Source organism: Dermacentor variabilis, chromosome 7 (genome assembly GCF_050947875.1).
Source record: "Dermacentor variabilis isolate Ectoservices chromosome 7, ASM5094787v1, whole genome shotgun sequence".
In the NCBI taxonomy this organism is placed as follows: domain Eukaryota; kingdom Metazoa; phylum Arthropoda; class Arachnida; order Ixodida; family Ixodidae; genus Dermacentor; species Dermacentor variabilis.
Window position 1 is genome coordinate 145,803,512 of NC_134574.1, and position 13,153 is coordinate 145,816,664.

At 46.6% G+C, this 13,153-nt stretch overlaps 1 protein-coding gene across 1 annotated transcript in view; it reads left to right on the top strand.

Moving 5' to 3' along the window:
• The first annotated feature begins 1,052 nt into the window (after positions 1 to 1,052).
• Positions 1,053 to 13,153, top strand: part of LOC142588103 (retinol dehydrogenase 14-like) — a 169,166-nt gene continuing 157,065 nt past the window's right edge. The window contains exon 1 of the mRNA XM_075699572.1: positions 1,053 to 1,365. The gene's annotated coding sequence lies outside the window, so the exon portion shown is untranslated. The remainder of the gene's footprint in view (positions 1,366 to 13,153) is intronic.

The window sequence follows — 13,153 nt, forward strand, 5'->3', positions numbered from 1 at the left end:
TATCCCAGTGACTATACACCTGACGCTAAGTGTGGAGCAAAGTGAACGTTAGTTTGGCATTGCCGAATTGACCGCCGGTTTCAATTATCTGGCCAGTTACTTTCGCGTAATCGATGGCTCTAGATAGACGAGAACGAACACCAACGACGCCCATGTTGCAGACAGAGTCCACGTTGCGCCGTCAATTTTCTTAAGTAGCGGTGAGTATGGCATGCAGAACCTATGCTGTTATATTTTTTTACGTATAGCTACTGCAAGAGTATGAAATAAAACCGGGCAGATTGACAAATATCGTTTCTGAAGTGCCAAAATAACAGGTCGCGCTCGTCAATCACCGCCAGGCCAGAAATTGCACAATTCGTAGAAAACTGCTTGTCGGAAATGTACGCACGTATGCCCAAAATATCCACAAAACAAAAATGAAGTGATACGGTCGGATGAAAACAAAGGATGCGGCCGCACCGTTCGCGCTCATGATGAGCCTGTCTTGTTCGAAGATGTGACAACACGCAACAGAGTTGTTTTCTAGTGCGTACTCCCGATTATGCTTTCTGCACTACAAACACAGGAGTTTTACTTGGTATCGCACTTACTCGAAGAAACACGGGTACTAGTGACGCATTAAGCGCAGGTAACTGGACGTGCCAGTTGAAACGAGTATGCCTCATCATAGTAGAGTGACTACATCTCTTCCGTTCACATTCATTAAAAAAAAGCAGATGTAGCGGTAATATTCGCCAATCAAATAGTGCTATCTCAAGCACCTAGTCCTTCTGCGTCTTCGCGCCAAGATCGCCTTTGCCCGCCGAAACGAAAACGCGCGGAGTCTGCCTTTCCCCGCCGAAACCGACACAGCTGGCGCGGTCAACGAGTTCAAGGACACGCGTAACGCTGCAGCAAGCCACGCATTCCTCTCATATGTCTTCGCCCGACTAGCGAATCGCCAGATCACGTGGCCCAATTTAACCAATAAGACAACACCTGCACACGGCACTGAGCAGCCAGGCCGATGACCGGGCGCGCGCCCAGAGCTCGCAGTAGCGGTGAAGACGGCGGATTCGATGGTTGCCCTCAGCCTTCTTGTGCGACTATCGCCTCTTGGCGGGAAGCGGGAGGAATTTTCCGCGCAGCTGTTGCGTCATGTTCTGTGGTCGTGGAACTGTTGGACATTTCGACAGGACGAGCTGCCTCCTGTTCTTCGGCAGCTTACGTATCGATGTGTCACAAAACTCTGGGTTCCTTGTGGTGTTCGCCGACGAAGCTTTGGGGTTATGTTGTGCGGACAGTTCGAGATGGCTGTCCGGAGAAAGAAGGAACACGATTCGCCTCAGCAAACGTCGAGAGCGCACGACAGGATTTCTAAATGTGAGTACATATGAAACTAATATATACGTTGCTCGGTTCGTTGCCTCTGTAAAGTTCTAAAGGGCATAATTGTGAGCATCTCAAAAAAGAAAATATTGCGGTTTTGTCATCTTCGAATCGCTCCTAGTGGTTCGTGCTTCATGTAAACAAGCAGCGGGTTTTGTAGCGGCTTTCGTAATCATGCACGGCCTCGGCGAGCACGAAGAGTTTGCGTTTGTTGATTTGATAAACTGACTCATGACGCCGGGCTCGCGTGTAAGGGGGGGGGGGAAGGGGGATGTGAAATGAGTTCCGGTGTCGTGCGCTTTGCCGCCAATTTTTCCGGCTTCTTGGGGAGGGAGGCTGCCATATTGTGGTTTGTTGCCAAAGTATGTTTCCGAGCAGCTGTTCCTCTTCGGCAGACTTCCGGAATTTGGTTATATATTTTTCTTGTTGTTAAGTGACGGCTGTTTATTTATTTTATTTGGCGCCACAAGTACTGCAACAAGGGAAGGGTGAGCTTGTTTGCGTTTAAAACTACGCGCTGCGTTTTGCGTTTATGCTCCGGTCGGCGATAATTTCGATACTGCACCAGTCACTCGCTAGAGTTTGCCCAAGTTTACTGGCGTCTCTTGTACATTGAGCCTGACGACTATTTCAGCAATAGCTGCGGTATTGGTCAGACATAGCTTATATTCTGGGTCTGCATCTCTCGTTATGTGTTAGTGAGATGTGCCTGCCTATGTTGTAGCAGTACATGGCTATATCTACAAGTGTTTACTTCCCTCACACTAGGTAGAAGTTGAAGCCATACGTAACGTACTTATTTTGAACTGCACCGCGAGGGCGTGTTTCCTCATTATAGGCTCGGGAGAAAGGCCGCGATAGTGAGCGGCGATCTTTACTGACCTGGAAAAATATAATCCGTGCAGGCTCTCCACGCACGAAGAGACGCTGATATCTTATTCATTTTCCATTAAACGTTGTTGATTAACTTATTAGTATGTTGTCTTTGGCGAGTCGGGGCCTCTTCCCCCAGTGCTTTGAGTACGCGGTCGCACTGACAGCTTTGATAGATTTCGGGCTGTAATACTGCGAGGCATTTGCCGCTGGGGCAAAGTATGGCGTCCTTCTGCCCAGGTCGCTGGTCTGATTCTCTGCCACCGCATCCCAATTGAGGCGGAACGCGGAAAGGCCCGTGTGCCGTGCTTTTGGTGAACGTTAAGAAAGCGCGACTGGTCGAAATTTATCCCGAACTTCCTACACCTGAGCGGTAACTGTCGATAAAGTATTTTATATTCTGCTAATTTTTTTTTATTATGATAGCAATTATACGGACACAGCTAGCGCATTTTTGCCGTCGGCATCGCCGTGATGTTCTGTATAAAGCGCAAGGGCGATGACATCGTCCCCGCGCGTCGGGTGCTGTATGTGCGAGTGAAAGCACGCGAGATTGAGCCGACCTTCGCGGCTGAATCTGGCGCGCGCGAACGAGGAAAGCGGAGAGCAGACGCCGTTTTCCATCGAGCGAAAGGCCGGGGGGTGGGGGGGGGGCGTTGTGCTCCGGCAGCGACCAGGCGCAAAAAGAACTGATGATCGCGCCTCAATCTCGCGCGCCATATGTGTAGGCAAGCGGAGAGGCAGCGCGGGAGGAAGGGGGGCTTCGACTCCGCCAACAAGCGTGTACCTAGCGCGTTCGGGCGCCCCGTATCTTGAAAATGATCTGCAGACGGCTGATACCTTTGTGCGCGCTGTCTGCTTGTCTGTATACTCGTCTATATGCTGCTATATGCTTGTTCATTCAGTTGGTAAGCGAATGTTTCCAAGTTTATACGGCCGATAAAGCTACTATCCTTACTTCGTATAGCTGTGCACTAATTTGCTATCGCAGTTGATGCTTCGCCTTGCGGGCGATACCTACACCCCAAAGGGTGCAACTGTTTTTAGAGTGTACACTCTACACTCTTAGAAAAATTTACACCCTTTGGGGTATATCATGTCCCACAACACTCTTAGAAAAATTTACACCCTTTGGGGCTTCTCTTGTCCCACAACAATAATCGTCATCTGCCTAGCTTGCGTTACCTTTCTTGAAAACTCGGCGCTCGCTACTTTCCTGTCGAGAATGCTGCGTCACACTGATAACGCGCGTGCCGTTCGTGACTGGGAAGTACCGGGCTCGCAGCGTTAAAGAAAGGAAACGCGGGCAAGACAGATGACGATTATCGTTGTGGGACAAGATACGCTCCAAAGGGTGCAAATTTTTCTAAGAGAGCAATAATCGTCACCTGTCTTGCCCGCGTTTCCTTTCTTTAACGCTGCGAGCCCGGTACTTCCCAGTCACGAACGGCGCGCGCGTTATCAGTGTGACGCAGCATTCTCGACAGGAAAGTAGCGAGCGCCGAGTTTTCAAGAAAGGTAACGCAAGCTAGGCAGATGATGATTATTGTTGTGGGACAAGAGATACACTCCAAAGGTTGCAAACTTAGAGTGTAGAGTGTACACTCTTAAACAATATCGCACCCTTTGAGTTGTATGTTGCCACAGGCCGATTATCGCCATCTGTCTTGTCCGCATTTCCTTTCTTCAACGCTGCCAGCCCGGTACTTCCAAGTCACCAGCGACAAGCACGTTATCAGCATGACAGAGCATTCCCGACAGGAAAGTACCGGGCGCAGCGTTTTCAAGAAAGGAAACGCAAGCAAGGCAGATCACGATTATCGTTGTGCGGCAAGATACGACCCAAAGGAAGTACATTTGTTGAAAAGCGTATGGTCCCGCATCATTGCTGGCAGCGGTTCAATACCGTGCTACAGTGCACTGTAACCGTGCTCCGTGTTTTGTGCTCCGTGATTTAGTTCCACAGTCTCCCACCGGATGGCAGAAACACTAAACCCAAGATGTGGTTTCGGTCCGGATTTTTCAGTGGTGCTCTTGAAGTTTTTTATTTTTCCTTCCTAAAACCTAGCAATATGTTATGTGATCGCTTTTATAATCAGACCTTTTTTTTCTTGAACAACATAACTACAAGCATGCACATAAATTTGTGTTGCGTGAAAGAAAAACAAAAAGAAACTTTCGTGCCTTGTAGCATGGAATGCACCTAAAACGCAAAGTTCTCAAATCCCGGTTATAGATGCCTCTATAATAACGGCAGAGAAAGGAAACAACAAACAGGTTTTTTTGAGTAGGAGAAGGACAGTGGAGCAAAGGCAGGTAACATGCAGAAATGGCAAATTGGCGCTATGCATTCCTTTCTGCACACGACTCACTGGGTTCAAAGAGGGATGGCTGTTTTATCGGGCAGCTCAAATTTAGTGCTGTGATGGGACAAACGTCTGAACCGACGTGGGGACTATGGGGGAAAGAAAAGTGTAAGGTACGTAGAATAGTACGTATATTTTTAATTTTCTTTATGTTCCTTATTTTGGCCAATAAAAGATAGGGGCAAACTCCTTTTGATTAGTCCTCGTATGTACTCAATTGGTCAGAGTATCGCGCGCGTGATGCGAAGACTTACACGATTTCGCATCGCACCTGCCGCCGGTTTTATTTTCATCGGCTTTCATTTTTCATCTATTATTTCCATAATATATTATATATATATATATATATATATATATATATATATATATATATATATATATATATATATATATATATATATATATATGTGTGTGTGTATGTGTGTGTGTGTGTGTGTGTGTGTGTGTGTGTGTGTGTGTGTGTGTGTGGTAAATGATAAAAAGATTTCATCTGACACCAGGTGCGCTCATGAAAACAGCGCGCATGGATCCACCGTCCTTGAAAAAACTCTACACCACCACTGCCGCTGGATCTGAGCACTGTTTTTAATCAGCGGCCTTGACACCACCTACCCTACAGCTGCAATGGACACAAGTCATTTGCTGTCTACCGTACTATACTTAGCTGCTGGTATAAACTGCCGGCTGCGACATCCGTTTCTTTTTGTTTTTCTTCCTCTAGAACACCCACGTTCAAGAAAAAGAGACACGAACAAAGGCTGACTAGCAGCAGCAGCTTATTGAAAAAAAAAAAAAAAATGTTGTATTCTCCAATACATGGCGGTTGCATACCTTTCCAGCGGTCAATTTCTCGGGATTGGAAGGGCTAGAGTTGAAGGGCTAGAGTATCTCTAGGGCTGGGTGAGTATGTGGGCTCACCTCAACGCCCACTTTCAGAAGCTCGCCCCCAATCGGCGATACCTGTGCTGCGACTGCGCCGTCTATAATACGAACTATAAAAATTCGGGGTTTCATTGTTATACGTGACAAAACGTTGCCTAAACCGTGATCTGATTATGAGGTTCGCCGTACGGGATCTAAGCTCCGGATTGAGCGCCCGGGGATTGACCACAACCGGAACTTAATTCACGTTGCAAGGGCGTTTCTTCATTTTTTTTGTTTTTTCATTCAGTTCTCATTAGAATGCAGCCACCGCGAAGGGGATCGAACCCGCGACCTCGCACTCAGCAGCCGAACGCCTTGACCCCTTTCCCTGCTCGCTATATCATGGACGACGGCTAGCTCATTTTCAACGCAGTCAGGAAACCACGCCGCCTGTGCAGCGTCGACGCCACCTTGCTGCAAAACGCCACATTAGGAATAGCCTCTGAGATTTGCAGCTTGCCGTTTAATCTTGGAGGCCAAGTATATGCAGTCGTTCGGTTTCCTACAAAGTTTCCTAGAGGGAACTCGGGCGCTATCAGTGGCCTACGGGAGCAGGAAGCGGGGCACCTCATGAAGCATGGGGATTTACATTTTACATTCAGTACGTGGATTTCTCTGTACTTTGTTCTTCGGTCTTCATACGCCTTTGTGAAATTGCACATTCATCGTTAGCGGCAAAGTGTGGCGTCAAAAATGCGACAGGTTGCTGTGACTATGCACGTGCGCAGAGGCTTAACTGCGTTCGCATGTTTTCAAAGATTCGATTGCTCAAGATTTTCGAAAAAATAAAGAATGATTAACGGCACATGCACGCACATTAAACAGATCCATGTAGCAACCATCATTCCCACGGCAGCTGAAGTATTGCAGCGCCAGAGTTCGTTCTAGTGCCTGTAAGAAACTCTGCGACAGCTATTAAATATACGCAGCCATTTGGCAGCACGAAGCGGCTCGTTGCGATAGCATTAAATGCCGTCCATTTGCAATTCCGAAGTGTTCGCAAATATTCGCAATTATTAACGATTACCTACGTGTTTCTTTTTTTCACAGTGATCACACTAGGATATTGCAAGTAACAACCAATAGAGCCAACAGACAAAAAAAAAAAAATGCTTTAATTGAAATTTCGGAAGAAATAAAATGGAATTGTAGAAGAGAATTTGCCTTCTGGAGAAGCCGTACACACATCTGCACAAGGCGTGCAATCGTCTACTAATCTAATTCGAGACGCACAAACCATCTACACAATCCCCAGCCCTTGTTTTTTTTTTTGTATATGCTCTCAGCACGTTTATTGTAGCCAGATCGGAGACGCAAGTCCAACAACAACAAATCGACACGCAATCACATCAACACATTAATAATATATTGGCAAATGAACACAACAATACAAATGTTATTCTCCTGCAACCAGGGTAAAACAAGAGCTGAAAAAGAGTTCGCTCCTGGAAAGGGCATATTTTACTCATTGCTTCATGAAAGCGATGCAAGCTTAGCCGAAAACTTAAAATCGATGGCGTTGCGGACTTTGTGTTCTTAGATAACAAGACAAAAAAAAAGAAAGAGTAATCGAACAGACTTGCGATAAAATTAAGTGGGCATAGTGTTTACGAGGAAGGAGCATCTGTATATTGCAGAGTATGAACAGAATGCGTGAAGTAGACTGACAATGAACGATGCAAGTTTATTACAAGCCTTAAAAAAAAAAGCAATCAAATGCGGGTCGAATGCCGTTGCTAGGATCCCGGCGGTGTTCATGGACGGCATGAGTTGAGGGGGTTGTCGCCACAGTTGACCACGAAAGCCAGCACTGTGATGCGGTGGAGCAATTGCTGGACAATTTGGGGAGAAAGAAGAAAGAGCGAGAAAAGTGGACGCAACAGCTGGGGATGTTAAAAGGGATGAATGAAGTGTGTCGCCGTGTGCATCCACCTTGGAAATCTGCAAAGATTAAATAGAGAGTTTAAGTAAGAGTGAGAGCCATCTTTTTGAAGGGACGACATACAGAAAAAGGGATGTTGCACAAACACATTGTATAGGATACTCCTTGCGTCATAAATCGTAACGACGAATAACCGTACTTCACTTGAAGATATATGCACAAGTAAAAGGGAGAAAAAGAAAGAAAGCAAGGATCGGGCTGGCAACTACAACCGGAAGGGGCACAGCGACTGCCTATTCTTTCGCAAAGAGGGGACAGACAGAGAAATGGAAAATATAGAGGAGGGAGCTACGGAGGAAATGAAAAAAAAAAAAAGGGTCTAGTGCACTAGCCTGTTTCATTTCATTCCAGTCCTCTCATTTTTTTTTTTTCGTTATCAGCCTATAGCGTCTACAGGAGGACGAATACATCTATCTCCCGTCGATCTACAATAAGCCTTGTCGTGCGTGAGCTGACACAGTCCCACGGTTACGACTGTCGGAGAACGGGTGTTCGAGACTGACAGTTCGCGTCGAATATGGGCAAGCTTATTCATGTTTATTTAGGAGAAATATTCACTGTGTATAACCCGTATCACGAGAAGGAAACACGCCGAAATATAAAAAAGATAGGTCCGATCGACAGCACATGACAGATACTGCAAGCTCATGAACAGCAGCTTTGAAAGGAGTAGTGTACAACAATTTCATTTACTTGCAGTGTAAGAGCCCGAAGGCACTAAGATAATCATAAGGGATTGTCACTGAGTTGTTCAATAGCACAGAAAATAATAATAATCCATGGACGCGACGTGTGGTACACATATAGCCTTACACACTTATCCTAAAAATTTAGAGTGGAACGAGGTTGTAGCTGTCAATACACACGCGACGACCTTACATCATAACAGCAAAAATGACATTACAGTGAAGCCAGCATAGCAGCAGCAGCTGCTGGGGCAGATAAAAACGGCGCTACCGCTTAATACAGAAGGCGACAGTACAAATAACGAACACTCACATGAAGTAAACGGTTCCTTGTAGGAATTTCTGGAATTTATATAAGGCATGCACGTGTCTGTGTTGATAGCAACGAAACGTACATTGTGCCACAGCGGTTGCCAAATGCTCAAGTTCATCGCCTTCTGTGATGAAAACTAATATACCGGGCTTTCGAGAGAGAGAGAGAGAGAGAGAGAGAGAGAAGTTTAATGATACGAAATGCCGAGAGGTCGGCCTGAGGTATATTCCTCTAGCCAGCTACTCGGCATTGGGGGAAGGGGAAGAGGGAAAGAAAGAGGGAATAAAGAGGTGCATGACGGGTGACGATGACGATAGAAGGAAGATGTAGAACATATGGCAGAGATTTGCCATATGCTTGAAAGAAGTGCGACAGAAGCCATCACAGGATGATTGTTAATCTCAAGCAATAGCTTCACGGTAGGCCTGAGGTACGCGTTCATGATTATGTTGCGCTTAGCGTTACACTGACGAACACAAGGGACAAGACGCGGCCGTATTGCGCTACGTACGTCCGCGTCTTGTCCCTTATGTTCGTCATCGTAACGCTAAGCGCAATATAGTCACGAACGTCCACCAACTAGCCCCGTTTACTGCTTTGCCGAGATAGGCGCTATATCTATTACTGCTGCAAGACGGGTGAGCGCTCGGACATTGCATGCAGACAGGCATCGCACGCTGGTATCGGGTTCGGTCCAGCAAGTCACACCAGATTTGATCACACTGTCTCCGCGATCAGTGCAGTTTGGTTGGTCCGACAGCCTCACAAGCAACGCGGCTGCCGATACTGGCGACAGCGAACACCCGGTGTCGGGCAGGCCAGTAACGAAGGGGAGTAAGGATGCAAAGTGAAAGGTATCATTACACAAACGGCCTTTGGTAGCCAATTAAAAATGCGAGAAATTAAATTTTCATCACTTCATGACGCGCCTTCCAAGTGCGAAACTAAAGTCGTGCTGTTCTGAATAGTTAGCATAAATCAGTAGCGCCAGTCTCGATGTTTATCTTCCTCAAACTTTATAAGAAACGCACGTCGGCGTTTCAGCTAAAATTGTCCCAAGCTGCTTCACATACACTCCGGTAAGGCTTAACCGGAATTTTTGGTGTTTTTACGTGCCGAAACCACGATCTCATTATGAGCCACACACCTATGGGGCACTCGGGAATAGAGCTTTAGATTGAGAGGAGGGCAAGTGTTGGGGCCCACTAGCGCTTGGGGCAACGTTACTGCGCATGCGCGGACTACTATACGGGTCGGCGCAAGCGCAGTACCGTGGCCCCAACGCATGCGTTCCCCTAGCCTAAACCTCTCGCATAAGTTTGACTGTAACGGGCGCCCAAGTCTAAACACACGAACGTTCTCTCACTTCGCCCCAGTCAAAATGCGGCCGCGGGGGCCAGAGGAGTCGATCCCGCGACCTCGTGCTTAGCAGCGCAATGCCGGGACCCACTAAGCCATCGCGGCTGGTTAAAAATGCTACACAAAACAATGCAACGACGTTCAAGAGAATAACGATTGACCAATTTGTTTTTTTGGCAATAACACAAAAACTGAAGGAAAAACGCGGCAATAATTCGCACATAACGATAACTCGCGCTGCTAAAAAACGCACTCGTGAACCGTTGTCTCGACCGCCCGCACTTACTACATGCTCTGGAAGTTTATTGCATTCCTATAAAGAGATATTCCGCTTCAGATATAGGACATTAGTAGCGCGAAACTTGCGCGAAGTAGCCCTTTACGCCTTCGAAGCTGACCCAAATTTGCGCATGTATATTACAAGGGATGTTTGACCAGTGGTGTTTTCGAGCCGAACGCAAGTGTTTGAAATATAAGCACTGAGAATGTGGCAATCAGCTTCATTTATTTTCATTTTCAAAACGTGCAGTGTGAAGCTTAGTTCAGTGGGGCAGATCGGAAACTCTGTAAGACCACCACAGCTCCAGGTTAGCGTACACAATGCGGTCCATTCTCTACGAAAGAAAGGCTCTAAGGATTGCAACAACTTCATGCATTCGGATGTAAGCGAATGTTGCAGGAACACGAATGCAAAGTTACCGAATGGTAAAGTTCGTTTCCAAACAGAAGAAGTCGACTTGTTTTCGACATTCCGAATGTCCGCACAGCCATATTTCACGAGCTTGCTCTAAACCACCGCCTAACGGTGGTGCTTGACTGTTGTACCTGTTTCCCATGGCAACCCCATAAATTACATACAGTATCGCACTTTCACCCTTCGTGCGCGATAAGTCAGGTGAAGAGAACGGTATACCCTGCTGTACGCAGGGGCCAAGAACATTTGACTCAGCAAAATTTTTAGGCGGGCATATTAAGAATCTCCCATCCTCTTAGAGCACAGGTGGCATTGCCATTTTTCGTCGCTGCCACGTGCACAATTTCATCACGATTGTTTGTTCCTTGTTTACCTATTCTCTAGAACCTTATAAATTTTCTGCCTTCACGACATTTGACTCGCCTGTTTTTCTTGGTTCGAACACGGGCGTCAAGCAAATCGGTATCACACAAAAGGTGATTCAAGCGTTCGACGCTCTCACAGCAAAATTCGTTCTCTCCAACTGTGCAGAGAGACGATTTTATCGTTGGAGTTGAAGTATATGTTCTTTCCCCTTATCGAAGGAATGCGCAGTTGTCTTGTATAAAAGAATGGCAGAAGCGTCGATGTCTTGATCGCGTCCTGGTGTCGCGCCTACATTATCGCAGCGAAGATAAGCGCAGCTCGTTCGGAATGAACCTGCGGCGGCAGCTTTCAGTAATGCCACTTGAAAAAAGTGTCAATAGCTTTTCGCATTGTTTGATCGAGACATTGAGAACCGTGCGCAGAGGGAGAGAGCGGCTTGTGTCGCACGTGAGGATAGCACCGCACGCCACGCGATATTCCGAAACGGGAAGGGCTGGATCGCCTGGACACGTGAGCCGGTGTGCGCCTCAAGTGAATGACCAAGCCAAGGCCTACCGAATTGACGTCATTTGGACAGCAGACGATAAGATAACGGGTTCTAGTGCGTATAGAGATAGGACTGTTGTAGGAGATGAACGTCGTATTCATTCGGGATAAGACATACCAGACGGAAAACGGAACAAAATTCAGCACGTGGCTCGCGGTCAGGTATTAGGGGTAAAGCTGAACTTATTCCAACTGCGGTTGTGACACTTGCGGAGTTCCAATGGTAACGCTGCACAACGCTTAAGCACAACCGTTATGCTGTGGCTTGGAGCAAGCTCATGAAATATGGCTTTACGGACATTCGGAATGTCGAAAAAGTCTGTTTATGAGAGTTCCTGCAACATTTGATTATACCCCTTTCGCTCTTCGTTTCTCTCCAGAGCGCCAAGCATTGCTGTCTTAGGAATCCATCCATATGTGTGCGTAATGACTAGAATAATTTAACATACAAAGAATGGTCAATTATTTAAAGAAAAGGTTTCACAAAGTCTGGAAAATGTGTACCTTGAATCACTTATTTTGCATCCTCTTTTTCCAGAGGTTAGCTTTAGAGCTATTATGCACGCCTCTTCGAATAATGACATTTCGAAGTTTCGGTATCGCTGCATAAAATCTGTGTCGTGTTGAAATACAAGCTGTACGCAGCACAACATGTTTGTTGCGAGGGCATTTAATTACTACGAGCAAGGCGCACAGAAAAGAGATATTACTAGCGTCTAGTAACGACTGATACGGTGAGAGAGAGAAAGAAACGAAGAGGGAAAGGTAGGGAGGTTAACCAAGGACGTGCCCGGTTAAGCTACCGAACTCATGGGGAAAGGGGAAGAATGTCTATTCATTCCTTACAGGGATAGCCAACAGTGCGGCGTGCAACTTGTGCGGGTGCGATGACACCCTATGGAGCACCTTCTGTGTCACTGCTCATCCTTTGACACTCACCGACGTACTCAACAAGCTAAACTCAACCTGCTAGATAATAGAGCGCTGTCGGAAGATACTTGGATCATGGCCTATGCATTCTTTTGTGCAAGAAGCCACAAAAGCCCTTCTGCGCTTCGTCAGGGATGCTGGATTGTATGAACTAATACGATGCTTATGTGATAAAACTGCGGGCTTTTAACAAATGTCGAATGCGCATCGTCAAGGGACGTCTTCGTAGAATTTCGAAGACGTTTTTGCAACTTTGCCGCAGTCGATATTTCTATTAATGCGCAGAAGGTGTAGTTTGTCGAGTTCCTTTAAGGTTCGGAAAAGTGTATGTTAGCCATACTGGGAGATGTTTTTAATTTAATTATGGTGTTTTACGTGCCAAAACCACTTTCTGATTATGGGGCACGCCGTAGTGGAGGACTCCGGAAATTTCGACCACTTGGGGTTCTTTAACGTGCGCCTAAATCTAAGTACACGGGTGTTTTCGCATTTCGCCCCCATCGAACTGGGAGATGTTTAACGATAGGTTAAGGAAGCACGCAAACAACGTAACAGACGCGCGTGAAGGATAAGATTTTGAAGATTTTCTGGCAAGTCATTGTCTGACTTGCAAGGACTGTTTGCGCGACCTTGAAACACACTTCGATCCGTTATCAAAATGAGTAAAATGCATGTGACACGGGGAATCGCAAAATCTGAACGGATTTCTGTAGACCTGGGATGGGATGTGTCAGAATGGCCTCCGTCACGCTTTCAGGCAAAGCGCAGGCATATTTGCGCATG